This window comes from Scyliorhinus torazame, chromosome 21, assembly GCF_047496885.1.
Source record: "Scyliorhinus torazame isolate Kashiwa2021f chromosome 21, sScyTor2.1, whole genome shotgun sequence".
Classification (NCBI taxonomy): domain Eukaryota; kingdom Metazoa; phylum Chordata; class Chondrichthyes; order Carcharhiniformes; family Scyliorhinidae; genus Scyliorhinus; species Scyliorhinus torazame.
The window spans coordinates 69,059,374-69,077,922 of NC_092727.1; positions in this window are offsets into that span (position 1 = coordinate 69,059,374).

Consider the following 18,549-nt stretch of genomic DNA (forward strand, 5'->3'; position numbering starts at 1 on the left):
TCGGCCGATACCTCTGAGGACTTGCCTCAGACACCCAACCGTAACTACTCTTCTGATTTGATGGTAGAATCAGAACAGTAACCCCACCATGATGACTACATTTTTGTCCGTTCTTTGGTCGCTCAGGCAGTGGAGAAACGGCGTGAGACCCGCCCTGCCTGGGGACCCCCCCCCCCCCGTTGGTCAAAAACTGCTCGGGTAGGGAAGATATGGTATTGGTAGCCGTCCTACCCGGGGACTCCACCCAAATCGTACCCGTCGCGGCCCACACGCACCTCATTAGACCTTTTCTTTCAAAAACAGTTTTATTTTATTTAGGCAACCTTTGGGTTGCTGCCACATGCTATTTACATCCTGGAACATTTGGATGATAAAGTTAGCACTGGTCCACCATTGGGAAGTGTGCCGTGTCCAAACATTTGTTTTGAAAAAAAAAATGGGGGGAGAGTCACATACTGTGACCAATTATAAGGGTTTAATTGGCCCCAAGAAGGACAGACACACTAACACACCAGATACTAAACCAAAGTATTTACACACACTACGCTTGTCTTACAGAACTCCAGAAGCTCCAAGTCCGGAGAAAACCAGCGAACACAGGAAAAGGAAAGAAAGAAGACAGCCATGAGGACTCCCTTCTTCGTGCTCAACATGTTTATTATGGACCTTTGGTTGCGCGGGAACGCAGACCCCACCACTCCAAACCCCTTTACCGTTAACACTTCACGGCCCAGTAGTACCGAGGGCCCAGTCACCAACCACGCTGCATTATCCTGGTGTGCCAAGTTCATAACTTGGTACTCTCTATCGTACATCATTGAGGCACTGTTGGCATTGGCTATACTCAGTTGTGCAGTACAGACCATGCGCCTCCGCAAGTGGAAAAGGAGAGCGTACCGCTCTCGAACCCCGGTCTATCGGATCCGATCTCCGATATTCAGCTATGACCAGACCCCAGACCCCCGCGACATATGAATAATAAAACATGCACTGGCGGTTTGTTTGTTTTTCCTGTAAATAAAAAGAGAATGTATGGAAATGTATGATCTTGAGCTTGACTGCCAATCCAGGAAAGAATATATTAAATGTTGTAATTGTCATTGTATAGAGAGATAAGACTGTAAGTTTGAAGAATTGTTTAGGTAAACTTAGAGGTTCCCAGTTTATTTTTTTCCAGACACATGCCCCTGCCTGACATAGCGCCCTCAAGAATTGTTTAGGTAAATTTTTGTGCATAGCTAGGGTCAGAGTAGTGGCCATGTGGGAGGTGCCCCCCCTAGTTGGGAAACGAAGAGGACAAAATTTATGTGATCCTTCACGCTTTGCGTTAGGATCACAAGGCGGGTATGTAGCCATGTAAAATGGCTGCGTTCCGATTAATCTGGCCAAAACCCAGTTTAAAATGGCTAACCCGAAAGACTGCTGGGAAAAGCAGCCAAGAAGACACAAGCTGCAGACAGGTTTGCATATTCAGCTCTGGGAACTCAGATCGATACTCAGGGCTATCAACAGCCCATCAACCCAGGTGTCCGCAGTTTACACCTAATCTACTCAGACATCCACAGTTAAATCGGCTATCCCCGGGAACAATTGCAACATATTAGCAATTGAACACCAGGCCAGACCTGTCGGCGCCTGCAGTGGCCGAAGCAAAGACAGGTGAGCGATCACTCCCCGATCGAGGAATCGCCTCACCATTGGACACATCGACCCCAGAGACTGGGGACAGAATCCAATCACTTGGGACTCAGGGTCACGGGCCACCCCGGGAGGCGGGAAGCCCCTGGGCCCTATAAAAGTAAAGGTCCAAGTTCAGATCTCTCTCTCTCTCATCTTCGCCTGCTCGAGACCTTCGCAAGACCAGCCACCGGCCACCGTAAGTTTGAATCCAACGATCGCTATCCGGTAGAGACACCTAGCCACCGACCTGTAGCAGCCTTTGGAATCCCGCGGGCCTGATTTGATTGGACAAGCCATTTGTTTCCCTGACCTGGTGGGCTCTTCCTAAGTTAAGTATTGGCCAGTAGTGATAGGTTTATTATATAGAAAGTAGTATTAGGGTATTAATATTGCTTGTTGTATATAATAAATGACCGTTGTTTTAATCCTTACTAAGCGGTGTGCTGTGTTATTAATCATAACCTGAACTTGAACCACGTGGCGGTATCATAAAGATACCTGGCGACTCATGAGCAAAGGTGACCTAAACAGAGTAAACAGACTAAGGTTAAAAAGAGCAACAGGTGGCAACCTTGAGGATCTGGGGGCAGTGGAGGTGACACAGAGGGGTGACGGGTGCCTCGGTGTGGTCCCCGATCAGGAATAACCACAGGTTTGTCCCAGGAAGGATGGATGGGGGGTTCCAGAGTTGGCAACGAGCAGGAATTAGGAGACTGAGGGACCTATTTATAGACGGGATGTTTGCGAGCCTGGGAGCGCTGGAGGGAAAATATGAGTTGCCCCCGGGGAATATCTTCAGATATATGCAAGTGAGGGCGTTTACGAGGCAACAGGTGAGGGCATTTCCGCAGCTCCCGACACAGGGGATCCAGGATAGAGTGATTTCGGGGGTATGGGTCGGGGAGGGCAAAGTGTCTGAAATATATCAGGAGATGAGAGACGAGGGGGAGGCGCTGGTAGAGGAGCTGAAGGGAAAATGGGAAGAAGAGCTGGGGGAGGAGATTGAGGAGGGTCTGTGGGCGGATGCCCTAAGCAGGGTAAATTCCTCGTCTTCGTGTGCCAGGCTTAGCTTGATTCAATTTAAGGTTCTACATAGAGCACATATGACGGGAGCAAGACTGAGCAGGTTCTTTGGAGTGGAGGACAGGTGCGGGAGGTGCTCGGGAAGCCCGGCGAACCACACACACATGTTCTGGTCGTGTCCGGCATTGGATGAGTACTGGAGGGGAGTGGCAAAGGTGATCTCAAAGGTGGTGAAGGTCCGGGTCAAGCCAGGCTGGGGGTTAGCGATATTTGGGGTAGCGGAAGAGCCGGGAGTGTAGGAGGCGAAAGCGGCCGATATTCTGGCCTTTGCGTCCCTGATAGTCCGGCGAAGGATCCTAATTATGTGGAAGGAAGCGAAACCCCCCGGTGTGGAGGCCTGGATAAACGACATGGCAGGGATCATAAAGCTGGAACGAATGAAATTTGCGCTGAGAGGATCGGCTCAGGGGTTCTCCAGGCGGTGGCAACCGTTCCTTGACTATCTCGCGGAACGTTAAGGGAAAATAGATTGACAGCAGCAGCAACTCAGGGGGGGGAGCACTATTTTTTGTCACTTTGTTAGTTCACTATATTATTTAAATAATGTTATTTATCAGTTATTGTATTATTTTTATGTTGATTTGTAAAAACGGAAAAATTTTGTTTGAAAACGTTAATAAAATATATTTTTTTAAAAAAAGAGATCCATGTCCCCTCAATCCCACATCTAAGGTTGTCCCAAAAGAGATGAGAAAATTCTGGCCATAGTTGTCAGTGTGCGTTGCTGCTGTGTACTGAAGAGTGTGATTGGATGGTATATTTCATTGTATAACGAATGGTAAATTGAATGATATAATGAGTGGTATATTGAATGCTATTTTGATGGGTATATTCAATGGTGTTAGGCTTTGGTGGGGCCTACAACTTTAATTTTTTTTAAAACAGTAGCAGGAGATGCTGACATCAGTGGTGATACATCCTGACAGACTTGGCTCACAGGCAATCGGCTACTTTCATTTCCCGCAATGTGGCAAATTCTTTTAAAAAAAATAAATTTAGAGTACCCAATTCATTTATTCCAATTAAGGGGCAGTTTAGTGTGGCCAATCCACCTAGCTTGCTGTAGCGCACAAAGACTCCATGAGACGAATATAGTGAAGTCGATGAGGCTTTATTAAGCGTGTCTGTTCCCCAGCAGCCAGATAGTAAACTGGCATGCGGGGGAAGACACCGGCTTCTTATACTTCGCCTTCAGGGTGGAGCTTGAGGTCAACGGCCAACCAGGACCCGGGATCTGTCAGCCAATGACATTAGGGCTTCCAGTCCCACATGACCCCCAATACATACTACCACATTCACCCCTTGTCAAAATTGAACCCGGCGGGGTGATGCTTCGTATGGTGGTAAGGGTTTACAGGGCTGGTCCTGGGAGGATAGAACAGTTACATGGTAGTACAGTATTGGACAGTTTCGTCCTGTTACAACTATTTACAGAGGGTATAGGAAAACAAAATGTTCATTGAACAGTCCATCTTTGTTTTACCTCGACGCCGCGAGTCGGTCGGGCGGTCTGGTCGTCCGTGTCGACCGCCTCGGCCCCGGCGGTGGTGGTGGTGCTTGTACCAGTGTTGTCGCCTCCGGGAGCCGCACGGTTTCAGCTGTCGGTGCAAAAGGGAGGGGAACTGATCCTCCTGGGAAGGGGGCGGTCGCGGGGTGCGGCGGTGGCAGGAAGGGGGGCGGTTGGGTTGATAGTGTCGGGGGGGTGTGCGTGGTGCCGGCGGGCGCCAGATCCCGCAGGGAGACCGTGTCCTGTCGGCCGTCGGGGTACTCCACGTAGGCGTACTGGGGGTTTGCGTGGAGGAGGTGAACCCTTTCGACCAACGGGTCCGCCTTATGTGCCCGCACATGCTTTCGGAGCAGGATGGGTCCTGGGGCCGCCAGCCAGGTCGGCAGCGACGTTCCAGAGGAGGACGTCCTAGGGAAGACAAGGAGACGCTCGTGCGGCGTTTGATTAGTGCTTGTACATAATAACGACCGGATGGAATGGAGAGCGTCCGGGAGGACCTCCTGCCACCGTGAAACTGGGAGATCCCTGGACCGTAGGGCCAGTAGGACGGCCTTCCAGACCGTGCCGTTCTCCCTTTCTACTTGCCCGTTCCCCCGGGGGTTGTAGCTGGTCGTCCTGCTTGAGGATATGCCCTTGCTGAGCAGGAACTGGCGCAGCTCGTCACTCATGAAAGAGGACCCCCTGTCGCTGTGGACGTATGCGGGGTAACCGAACAGCGTGAAGATGCTGTTCAGGGCTTTAATGACTGTGGCCGCGGTCATGTCAGAGCAGGGAATGGCAAAAGGGAAGCGGGAGTATTCGTCCACTACATTAAGAAAATATGCGTTGCGGTCGGTGGAGGGGAGAGGCCCTTTGAAATCGAGACTGAGGCGTTCAAAGGGGCGGGAAGCCTTAATCAGGTGCGCTCCATCTGGCCTGAAAAAATGCGGCTTGCATTCCGCGCAGATATGGCACTCCCTTGTGACTGTACGGACCTCTTCTAAAGAGTATGGGAGATTGCGGGACTTGATGAAGTGGTAAAACCGAGTGACCCCCGGGTGGCAGAGGTCCTCGTGGAGGGTTTGGAGGCGGTTAATTTGTGCGTTGGCACATGTGATAGGGCATCGGACGGCTCGTTCAGCTTTCCGGGCCGGTACAAGATCTCATAGTTAACGGTGGAGAGCTCGATCCTCCACCTTAAGATCTTGTCATTTTTAATCTTGCCCCGCTGTGCATTATCGAACATGAAGGCTACCGACCGTTGGTCAGTGAGGAGAGTGAATCTCCTGCCGGCCAGGTAATGCCTCCAATGTCGCACAGCTTCCACTATGGCTTGGGCTTCCTTTTCCACTGAGGAGTGGCGGATTTCTGAGGCGTGGAGGGTTCGGGAGAAGAAGGTCACGGGTCTGCCCGCTTGGTTAAGGGTAGCCGCTAGAGCTATGTCGGAGGCGTCGCTCTCGACCTGGAAGGGGAGGGACTCGTCGATGGCGCGCATCGTGGCCTTTGCGATGTCCGCTTTGATGCGGCTGAAGGCCTGGCGGGCCTCTGTCGACAGAGGGAAGGTCGTGGTCTGTATTAGGGGGCGGGCCTTGTCTGCGTACTGGGGGACCCACTGGGCGTAGTACGAAAAGAACCCCAGGCAGCGTTTCAGGGCTTTTGGGCAGTGCGGGAGGGGAAATTCCATGAGTGCGCGCGTACGTTCGGGGTCGGGGCCTATGATCCCATTGCGCACTATGTAGCCCAGAATGGCTAGCCGATCGGTGCTAAAAACGCACTTGTCCTCGTTGTACGTGAGGTTCAAGGCTTTGGCGGTCTGGAGGAATTTTTGGACGTTGGCGTCGTGGTCCTGCTGATCGTGGCCGCAGATGGTTACATTGTCGAGGTACGGGAACGTGGCCCGTAACCCATGTTGATCAACCATTCGGTCCATCTCCCGTTGGAAGACCGAGACCCCGTTTGTGACGCCAAAAGGGACCCGTAGGAAATGGTATAATCGCCCGTCTGCCTCGAAGGCTGTGTACTTGCGGTCACTTGGGCGGATGGGGAGCTGATGGTAGGCGGACTTGAGGTCCACGGTGGAGAAGACTTTATACTGGGCAATCCGATTGACCATGTCGGATATGCGGGGGAGAGGGTACGCATCTAGTTGTGTGTACCTGTTGATGGTCTGGCTATAGTCAATGACCATCCTTTGTTTCTCCCCTGTCTTCACTACTACCACCTGCGCTCTCCAGGGACTATTGCTGGCCTGGATTATGCCCTCCTTTAGTAGCCGCTGGACTTCGGACCGAATGAAGGTCCGGTCCTGGGCGCTGTACCGTCTGCTCCTAGTGGCGATGGGTTTGCAATCCGGGGTGAGGTTCGCAAACAAGGACGGGGGTTGCACCTTGAGGGTAGCGAGGCCGCAGATAGTGAGTGGGGGTATGGGGCCGCCGAATTTAAACGTAAGGCTCTGTAGGTTACATTGGAAATCTAAGCCCAGCAAGGTGGGGGCACAGAGTTGGGGAAGGACGTTAAGTTTGTAGTTTTTGAATTCCCTCCCCTGTACCGTTAGGGTAACTATGCAGAATCCCTGGATCTGTACGGAGTGGGATCCTGCAGCTAGGCAAATCTTTTGTGCGCTGGGGTAGGTAGTTAAGGAACAGCGTCTTACCGTGTCGGGGTGTATAAAACTTTCCGTGCTCCCGGAGTCGACTAGGCATGGCGTCTCGTGGCCGTTAATTAGGACCGTTGTCGTCGTCGTCTGGAGAGACCGGGGCCGAGCCTGATCGAGCGTAACCGAAGCGAGCCGTGGTTGTAGTAGTGGGGTGGGGTCCGTTGTTGCCATCCAAGATGGCGTCGGGGATGGACAAAATGGCTGCCCCCATACATCGCACGTGACTGAGGGGTCACAAGATGGCGTCGGGGGTGGACAAAATGGCCGCCCCCATGCGTCGTACAGGTCGGGGGCGGTCCAAGATGGCGGCACCCCTCCTCCCCTCGTGGTGGTCGGGACCCAAAATGGCGGCGTCTGCGGGTCGCACATGGTGTGCTGGGGGGTCTGGGGAGCGCTAGGACCGCGCGGAGTTCCTTCACTGCGAGCGCCAGGGCCGCGGGCGCTAGGACCGCGCGGAGCTCCCTCGGCGGGGACAGCGGTGGTCGGGGCCCAAGCCGGCGGCGCCGGCGGGACAGGCGTGGGGCCGCGAGAGCAAGGAGCGCGAGGAGCTCCCTCACCGGGGACAGCGGCGGTCGGGGCCCAGGTAGGCGGCGCCGGCGGGACAGGCGTGGGGCTGCGAGCGCAAGGAGCGCGAGGAGCTCCCTCACTGGGGACAGCGGCGGTCGGGGCCCAGGTAGGCGGCGCTGGCGGGTCAGGCGTGGGGCGCGGGACGGGGGTGAGGGTGGTGTTCGGGACGCGAAAGACCCCTTCCACTCCGTGGAGAGTGTTGGCCGGCACCCAAATCGGGAGCGCTGGCGGCGGGTCGTACATGGACTGCAGGGAGGGGGGTTGGGGAGCGTAGGCGGCGTGCAGGGCTCCCAGTTCTCCCGGGGCCGCGGTGGTCGGGACCCAGAGCGGCTGCGCCTGCGGGTCGCACATGGCATGCTGGGGGGGTTGGGAGGCATAGACTGCCTGTAGGGCTCCCTGTGGCCCCGGGACGGTGGCGATCTCGCGGGATCGGCACACCACCGCATAGTGGCCCTTTTTCCCGCAGCTTTTGCAGATGGCTGCGCGGGCCGGACAGCGTTGTCGGGGGTGCTTCGCCTGGCCGCAGAAATAACAGCGGGCGCCCCCGGTGCGACTCGGCGTTTGGACTGCGCAAGCCTGTAGGGTGTCCGGGGGGGGGGGTTGCCGCGACGGGTACGTACGGGGCCTAATGGCCTGCCGCGCGGTCGGGGCCGTAGGAGCGGGTAGTGCGGCGTAGAACTCGTCCATCGATTCTCCGGGAGCTTGCCGACTCGTCGCGAGCTGGTAGCGAGCGTAGATTTGGTTAACTGGGCGGACATAGAGACTTTTCAGTGCTGCGAACGCCGTCTGGAAATCGTCGGTGTCTTCAATGAGGGTGAAAATCTCCGTGCTCACCCTCGAGTGCAGGACCTACAGTTTTTGTTCGTCTGAGACCCGGCCGGTGGTCGGTCTGAGGTAGGCCTCGAAGCAAGTCTGCCAGTGTTTGAAGGCTGCTGCCGCGTTCACTGCGTGGGGGCTGATCCTCAGGCATTCTGGAATGATCCTGAGCTCCATAGTCCTTTTTAGGCACGCTTAATAAATTGTAGCGCACAAAGACTCCATGAGACGAATATAGTGAAGTCGATGAGGCTTTATTAAGCGTGTCTGTTCCCCAGCAGCCCGATAGTAAACTGGCCTGCGGGGGAAGACACCGGCTTCTTATACTTCGCTTTCAGGGCGGAGCTTGAGGTCAACGGCCAACCAGGACCCGGGATCTGTCAGCCAATGACATTAGGGCTTCCAGTCCCACATGACCCCCAATACATACTACCACACTTGCACATCTTTTGGGTTGTGGGGGTGAAATCCACACAAACACGGGGAAAATGTGGCAAACTCCACACGGACAGAGACCCAGGGTCGGGAACGAACCTGGGACCTCCGTGCCGTGAGGCCGCAGTGCTAACCAACTGCGCCACATTGCTGCCCCATGTGGCAAATTCTTGATGCAGATTGGTCCAGATTACTCTAGAATGTTCTGCTGGCCTCTCTCTGTGTTTTTGTTTTCAGTTTTGTTTGGGGTCTGCAGACCTAAGCAGAATCCAAGTCAGGATCCCTCTCTCCCAGAAGAGGGGAATTCTCTCTTAAATCTTAGCTGGAACTCCCTTCGGGCACATAGAGCAGTTAGTGAGCACTCAGAGCCTGAAATCAAAGCTGGGGAAGGGGAACTTTCTGCTCCCATTAAAGGTACCAAACAACTCAGAGACCTCGCAAAAACTGATGCTCTGATTATTCTGTTTAATTGAGACAAGTCTGCTGAAGCTGACCATATACCAGAAACTGGGCAGTCCTGAAGTGCATCTTTCATGGGTAAGGCTCAGCTGAACACAAGTTAGAGTGTGTCCCCAGAGGGAATCCCACAGTCTGAGGGTCCGGCCTGAGTGGTCCAGCTTGAAGATCAAAACCAACCTACGTTCAACCCCTTGCCTTCTGAAGGGATTGCCGCCTGCAAGGTCACCAACTTACTGATTGTTAGTCAATTTCCTGGGGTAACTCTGATTACAAAGAATTGTTAGTCCAGCACATACTCACGTCCAAAAGGTTTTCATTCATATGTGATTCATTAACATAGACTATTAACAATATTTGTTTCTAAGCAACAGCGTTATATTAAATGACAAGGTAACAGGCCAACGTTATAACCTGATCCCTAGCTCAGAAATATCAGTTGAGGCTCTTCCAGGCTGCCTATCATTCTCTGGGTTTCTAATAACTCTGAAAGCGCTCTGACGCCCAAGAGAACAATGCAGACCGGTCCCAGGCCTGGGGAAACCAACTCCACTCCTACAGGCCATCCCAAGAATGCTTTGACCTTTCAAAGAAAAATGTCCCATTCTTGTACTAGTCAGTTATTTTGGGCTGTGTCTACACACATGTTTGCTGTGGTCATGTGATCGGCTGTTAAAATCAGTTTCTTAATCTGCCGTGCTTCATCTGTGCTGTACATGCTTTGTGTAATTTGAACTGTTTGTACTAAGTGATCTCTGAGCAACAGTTCTCTTATCTTTATGCCTGATTCTCATGGCTCAGTTCATTTTTATTCACGGAGAAACAAAAACATTCTCGGCTGGATTCTCCGTTGCTGAGACTAAGACGCCGGGGCAGGATTCGTGGAGTTCCACAACAGAAAAACTGTTGCCACACTTGGATTGTTAAGGGCTAGCACCGGCGACAGTGGAACACAGTAGATTCCAGTGAAAAATGATGTGGGATATGGTGGGTTCGCGATTGACACTCAGGAGGCTGACAACTCGCAGCTGCAAATACCCACTTCACTCCCCACACACAACATCCCAGTCACCAAGATGGCAGCAAGACACGCGACACCATGCTTCACCGATGCCAAGCTTAAAACCCTCCTGGACGCGGTGGAGGAGAGGCGGGCCACCCTGCATCCCGGCACGGGAAGGGGGCTGCCAGCCGCCGTTCGCTGTGCCTGGGCGCAAGCAGCAGAGGTGGTCAGCGCCATGGGTAACGCCATCCGGACCGGCCTGCAGTCCCGTAAAATACTGCACAACCTCCTCAGGGCGGCCAGGGTGAGTAGGCAGCACTGTGCCCCTGGTACTAACCCCCGTCCCACATACCCATGACCACCCTCCCCACCAGGACATCGTTTCCCCCCCCAATCCCAGGAGAAGGCAGCCTATGCCTTCCAGGAGCAGGAGAAAACTGGAGGGGGACCGCACACCTGCGGCCCCTCACCAATGCAAAGCAGCGGGCCCTGGGCCTGGTCGGCGGGTCAGAAGAAAGGGAGGTCGCCGGGTTGGAGGTTGGCCACGTGTGAGGAAATGAGACCCTACTTAGTTGGGGTTCCCTGTGACACGTGTGTCACAGCCTCCCCCAACACCACCCTCAACCTCACCCTCATCACCCCCCCCATCTTCACAACATGGCCACCCACACACCACCCTCACCCTGACACCTTACGCACCACCCTCATGCCCATGCCACCCTCATTCCCACCACCCTCACCAACACCCTGACACCACCCTCACCAACACACCACCCTCATGCCCACACCACCCTCACCCCCACCACCCCCACTCCATCCCGACCCGCGGTCTAATCATGCGTCTTGTCACATGTCTTGCAGGTAATGGGGTGGGTCCTTCTGGTGTTCCCCGCCCCCAGCCAGTGCCACAACCTGAGCCTCCCTGTGTGCCGACCAGCGACAAGGACACGGGCAGGATCCATATTAAGCCAATGACCCAATACACCCCAGAGCTCGAGCCCAGTGATGACACTGACTTCCCATCACAGCTGTCTCCAACACAGCTCCACCAGCCCAGAGACACTCACCTCAGTTGGGCACTTTAGCAAAGAAATCCTGGCATATCCTCTGTGCATCACACAGTTGCTGTGGTACATAAGGTAGAGGTAGGAACTCCCAAGTGGGCGGGCAAATCCCAGGGACTAGCTGCCGTCCTGACGGGTTTCGGGCTTCTGGAACGGACAGTCCCAACAGTGGAGATGCAGTCGCAGAGCCAGAGCCTACATGACGGGTTGGCGAACTGCATCCAACACCTGCAGGTGCAGTTGGAGGAGTGTAACCGTGTTCAGCAGCAGGAGGTGGTGCCGAACATGCGTGCCACCCAGGCCAATAGCGCACGGGTGGCGTCCCCAGCCGAGATATCGGGGGCGAGGGTTTTGGCTATGGATCAGCATGTCCAATGCCTGGGGCATTCTGTGCAGGGGGCTGGCCGTGGCCCAGGACAGGGTTTCTGCCCTCTCACAGGCAGGCATGTGCCAGAGCCACTTTCAACTTGTAGCTGTGCTTCTGAGCGTGGCCCAGTCACAGCAGGCCATGGATGAGAACTTTGGTGGCATTGCCCAGGCTCTGGTTGACAGAGAGGGAGATGGCTCGGGTACAGAGGGAGGTGGCGCATTGACTGGCTGATGTGGCACAGATCCAGAAGGTGGTGCCACATCACAGGGTAATGTAGTGCAGTCCCAGAAGGAGATGGTCCACTCCCTGTGCTCCATGGCCACAAGTATGCTGACGCTGGTCGAGACCAGAGCAGGCCTCAAGACCTGATAGCGCCAGGTGGCAGGTGTGCCTCAAGGGTTAACTCCGCTCACACCCCCATCCCATGGATTATCCCAGGGCCATCGGTCACCCCAAGGGAGAAGGAGGTGATGGGGTGCATGCTGGTGACTCACACATTGGAGGTGCCGGAACACCGCAGCACCTTGGACTGCCTATCCCTCCAGTTCCTGATGCACCTGGTGGTCAGCGGGCAAAACAGGGTGGCACCATGCCACCTAGGATACCCGAGCAGCAACTGGGCCCATCCAGGCCCGGTCACCCCAGAATACGGCCACCAACGGTGACCCAGGTCGCAGAGGGGAATCACAGCAGGCCGCCTCCACTCCTGCTATACTGTCTGGGGATCTACCAAGACGTAGCGTTAGCATCCATAAAGCCAAAATGTTAGACACCAGTTAAGTTGGCACAGGTGCAGGGCACAGTTCTGTCATTGGGGCTAGGGCATGTATGTATACATTTGCTTGTATTAAACACCTGTTCACACTGTTACAACCTGCCTCGTGCTCTGTCAGATGGATGTGAAGGGTAGGCTGAACTGGGCTGGCCAGAGAGGGGGTGGGGGGGCGGGAATTGGCAGGTGTTACGGGTGCACTGGGCTTCTCACCCTCCCTCCTGACCGTCCCCACTCCCGCCACCCCAGGGATCTGATGGCACCGTGTGATGGAATGACCAGCTCGCATGCAGGAATCATCCAGGTGGACGGTGGAAAGTACTACTCTGGGCAGGAGGCAGGCGTTGTCAAACAATGCAAATCACCAGAGCTCGCAGAGTTGGTTGTCATCATCTTCCATCCCATAGACCAGACCCAAGGCCCACACCCCCCATAGTGCGGTGGGTATGTATCATGGAGGGTTTGCAGGCGGGGCATGGTGGGGGCGATGTGGTGTCTATGCCCCTGGCCAGTTCCCCCCCCTCCTCCCAGTCAGTGAACATGGAGGTGATCAGAGTGTCCCGTGCGTGTTGGCCCTGGTGCACACGCCGTGCGGCCTCGCCTGCCTGCCTGGGCCCCATGTCAAAGAACAAAGAACAATACAACACAGAAACAGGCCCTTCGGCCCTCCAAGCCTGAATCAGTCATGATACCAACTGTTGCCAAAACTCTCAGCACTTCCTTGTGCCGTATCCCTCTATACCCATCCTATCCATGTATTTGTCGAGATGCCTTTTGAACGCCGTTAATGTATCTGCTTCCACAACCTCCCCTGGCTACACGTTCCAGGCATTAACCATCCTCGCACATCTCCTTTAAACTTTGCCCCATGGACCTTAAAACTATGCCTCCTGGTGACTGACCCCTCCACCCTGGGAAAGAGTGCCTGCCCATCCATTCTATCCATGCCCCTCATAATCCTGTAGACCTCTATCAAGTCATCCTTCAACCTCCGTCTTTCTAATGAAAACAGTCTGAGTCTCCACACTCCAGACCAGGCAACATCCTGGTAAACCTCCTCTGTACCCTCTCCAAAGCCTCCACATCCTTCTGGTAGTGTGGCGACCAGAATTGTGCGCAATATTCCAAGTGCGGCCTTACCAAGGTTCTGTACAACTATAGCATGACTTGCCAGTTTTTATACTCGATCCCCCGACCAATGAAGGCAAGCATTCCGTATGCTTTCTTGACTATCGCAGCACAGTAGCACAAGTGGATAGAACTGTGGCTGCACAGTGCCAGGGTCCCAGGTTTGAATCCCCGCTGGGTCACTGTCTGTGCGGAGTCTGCACGTTCTCCCCGTGTGTGCGTGGGTTTCCTCCGGGTGCTCCGGTTTCCTCCTCCAGTCCAAAGACGTGCAGGTTAGGTGGATTGGCCATGATAAATTGCCCTTAGTGACTAAAAAGGTTAGGAGGGGTTATTGGGTTACGGGAATAGGGTGGAAGTGAGGGCTTAAGTGGGTCGGTGCAGACTCGTTCGGCCGAATGGCCTCCTTCTGCACTGTATGTTTTATGTACCTTGTCGACTTGTGTTGCCACCTTCAAAGAACTGTGGACATGCACGCCCAGATCTCCTAGACTTTCTATATTCCTAAGAGTTTTGCCATTTACGATATATTTCCCTTCTGTGTTAGACTTATCAAAATTACCTCCCATTTGTCCGGATTAAACTCCATTTGTCATTTCTTTGCCCAAGTCTCCAACCTATCTATATCCTGCTGTATTCTCTGAAAATCCTCAACACTATCTGTCACTCCACCAACCTTGGTGTCATCCGCGAACTTACTAATCAGACTGGCTACGTTTTCCTCCAAATCATTTATGTATGCTACAAACAACAGACCAAAGCACACGTCCCTGTGGAACACCACTAGTCACAACTTTCCATTCAGAAAAACACCCTTCAACTGCTACCCTTTGCCTTCTATGACCTAGCCAGTTCTGTATCCATCTTACCACCTCACCTCTGATCCCGTGTGACTTCACCTTTAGTACCAGTCTGCCATGAGGCACCTTGTCAAAGGCTTTACTGAAGTCCATGTCAACAACATCCACCGCCCTCCCCTCATCAATCATCTTTGTCACCTCCTCAAAAAACTCGATCACGTTAGTGAGGCATGACCTTCCCTTCACAAAACCATGCTGTCTATCGCTAATGAGTCCATTTGTTTCCAAATGGGTATAAATCCTGTCCCTGAGAATTCGCTCCAATAATTTACCGACTGCCGACGTGAGGCTCACTGGCCTATAGTTTCCAGGATTATCCCTGCTACCTTTCTTGAACAGCGGTAACACATTATATATTTTCCAGTCCTCTGGACAATGTCTTGTCCATCCTCGCTCTCCCTCGCATCCTCTTCATTAGACGAGGCTGGCATTCATTCTCCTCCTCCAGCATGTCGGCCCTCTGCTGCACGATGTTGAGGGATCTAGCAGGCCGCCATGATGCGTGAGGCACGATTAATTTGACTGGAGACTGTAGCCACCTAAAATGGCTGATTCCCTATTAATTTGGCCAAAACCCGATTTAAAATGGCTAACCAAAAAGGCTGATGGGAAAAGCAGCCAACAGGACACAAACGGACAGCTGCAGACAGAATAGCGTATTCGGATCTGGGGAAGTCGGCCCAGATCGATACCTAAGACTATTAGCAGCACATCAACACAGACATCTGCCATTTAATCGGCTATCCCCGGGAACAATTGCAACGTAATAGCACCTGCAGTGGCCGAAACAAAGACAGGTGAACGACCACCCCCCGATCGAGGAATCGCCCCATTATTGGAGCATATCGAACCCAGTGATTGGGAACAAGTCCAATCACTTGGGACTCAGGGTCAAGGGCCGCCCCGAGAGGCGGGAAGCCCCTGGGCCCTATAAAGTGAGGGGCCAAGTTCAGATCTCTCTCTCTCTCCCTTCGTCACCTGCTCGCAACCTTCGCAAGAACCTTCGACAAAGAACCGTAAGTCTGACTCCAGCGATCGCTACCCGATAGAGATTCCTAGCAATCGACCCGTATCAGCCTTTTGAATCCCGCAGGCCAGATCCAATTCGATAAACTATTCGTTTCCCTGACATGGTGGGCCATCTCCTAAAGTTAAGTATTGGCCAGTAGTGGTAGGTTTTGATATAGACAGTAGGATTATTGTGTAAGTATTGATTGCTGTACACAATAAATGACCGTTGATTTCAATCTTACTAAGCGGTGTGCTGACTTATTAATCATAACTCGAGCTTGAACCACATGGCGGTATCAGAAAGATACCTGGCGACTCGTGAGCAAAGGTGACATAATCAGAGCTAATAAAACTAAGGCTAAAAAGAGCAAAATAATTGGCGACTCCGCCGGGACCCGACATAGAAGTGGAAAACCACTCTGGGAGAACCCCAGAAATTTGAATAGAATCCAATCGGAAACAAAAACAAAAAAAACCACAAGTGTTCAAGCGGTTCTGGTTAATAATTCACAATTCGGAAGTGTGTGTATGCATGCGTAACTAACAGGGTTATAACGTAAAACTGATAGATTTTTGTTGCGTCAAAACTGTCGGAAGTCGGCGCACAGAGGAGGTCGTCAGGACGCTCCGAAAAGAAATAGAAGGCATACATCGTATGAGTAAAATCGTGTATGCGAGATGGAAAAAGAGAACCTGGAATTGAAAAGGCAGTTAGAAGCCAAGGACAAAGAGGTGGCAGACGCCAAACGGGGTCACCAGTCTTGTCTGGCGCATTTAAGCAGTTTTCAATCCCAGTATGAGAAGGCTTATCAGGACACGCAGCATGCAGTCCTGGTTAAGAAAGAGACAGAAAAGCAGGTGGAGACGCTACGGAAGCAATGTAGTGATCTCAAGGCAGCCTTGAGAGCGCTCCACGCTGCAACCACGGAACAAAGGCAGAGTACCTTAGACCATGCGAAGTGCCGAAAGCAAATTGCAGACCTGCAATCAATGCTTTCTGTCCAAAAGGGATTCCAAGACACATTTGGGGAAAGTTTAGAACAGGAAGACGGCCCTGATTCGGACGAACTGCAAGAGACAGCGCAGAGATATGTTCAGGGAACATGTGCGCAGAGAAAGCCCCAAAGGAGGAAAGCACCCCCACCCCCCACACAGCAGGTAATACAGGCTCCCATGAACCCTGTAACAACCCACCGCACAGCCACAGCAGACGAGGTGGAAGTCTTATATTCCACCCCCCTCACAGTGACCCAATTACGGGACGCGTGTGCTTAAATCACACCGTTCTTCCCCGCTTCAGACGCACACCATTTCTTTGCCACCGTCAAACACCAGGCGACCTTGTACGGCCTGGATGAGAAAGAGCAGGTAAAGCTCACGTTCCTCAGCTTAGACCCATCGGTCGCAGCAGCCCTTCCCGACCCACAGAATGTAGGAGGAGGCACCCTTGCAGAAATGCATACCGCGATCCTGGATGAGATCGGGTATAACCGGGGTGACCCCGTAGATGGCCTAAATAAGTGCAGACAGAAAAAGTCTGAACACCCCACAGCGTTCGCAGGACGCTTGTGGATTCACTTTGAAGCCGTTTTCGGAAACGTAGACCGTGCCCATTTGTCCGCAGACAATATGGCCAAATGGACCCGTACCCTTATCTCCCACGGAAGCAGGACAGAATGCCTGTAGTAATTATGACCCCCTCGGAGGAGGCTCATAATGAGAAGTGGGTGGTAAAAAGATTGTCCCGCCTTTGGGAACAAGCGGCTCACAGTAAACCCGCAGCTAGAACCCCCGAGGAAAAACAAGCCGCCGCAGACGTGCAGGCAGTAAGAACCACTCTTCACAACCCCGCCTGGGTAAACGAGGGAAAGAGCAGCCCCCCAGCAAAACTGCAAGAGTGCTATAATTGCGGACAGTTGGGACATTTTGCCAAAGAATGCAAGGCCCCTAAAAAACCACAGAGAGCCCAACAAACAGGCACTCTCAATAAGAAAAAGGCAGAGCCCAGACATAAAGTTAGCGCCCGGTCGGATCAGACAGACTTGACCGGAACGGACTGACGGTGTACAGGCTCCCCCAATTGGGTCTGCGATACCCTTTGGGATAGGTCAGGACGACCCGTAGTCGCAGCGAAAATTCGGGGACAGCCGATCGAGCTTCTCTGGGACACAGGAGGGTCCCGCACAACCTTAAATTCCTCCACCCTCGGTAAGGACACGTGGCCCACCACATCCACTATCACCCTCAGCGGCTTCACAGGCCACTCACAGCAGGGACACATCACAAATCCTGTACCCATCCAAATCGGAACCATTAACACAAAACACCCCGTAGTGTTAGTCGACCTGCCCCCAACAGCAGAGCACATTTTGGGGATCGACTTCGTGAATTCTCATCACCTCTCTTTCGATCCAGTCAACCAGTGTGTCTGGAAGATGGCAAAATCCGCTAGAGCCCCCGCAACGCTCAATATAGGGGATTATATGAACAAAATTAGAGCAGTAGGCGAGTTTTGGTTCAACCCCACCGCACACAGCACGGACCGACAGGTTAGGGCAGTCCTGAAAAAAAACAGGGCAGCATTCGCGACCCACAAACACGTCTATGGACGGATGACTGGTTCCGTACAAATAACAGGACCGGACCCTAGGCCCCAAAAGCAGTACGGATTTCCCCTAGAAGCAGAGGGAGAATCCTCAAGGTTATAGAAAGTTTATTAGAGCAGGGCGTCCTAAGATCGGTAGCCTCAACTAATAATGCCCCGATTTGGCCAGTAAGGAAGCCCGACGGATCATGGTGCTTGACCATAGATTATCGGGAACTCAATAAAGTCACCCCCGTAGCAGCCCCCACCGTTGCAACAAGTCCCGAGACCATGCTCAAACAGGGACTCCATGCCCGATATTTCACGGTTTTGGACGTCAGTAATGGGTTCTGGTCCATTCCATTGGCAAAGGCGTGCCAGTATAAATTTGCCTTCACTTTCCGAGCGCAGCAATACACGTGGACATGCCTGCCACAAGGCTTCCACAACTCCCCCTCCATTTTCCACCGACAGCTGGCAAATGGACTAGCTAAATTTTCTCGCCCCGAATGTCTGGTACAGTATGTAGACGATCTACTACTGCAGACAGACACAAAGGAAGAGCACATTGAGCTTCTGTC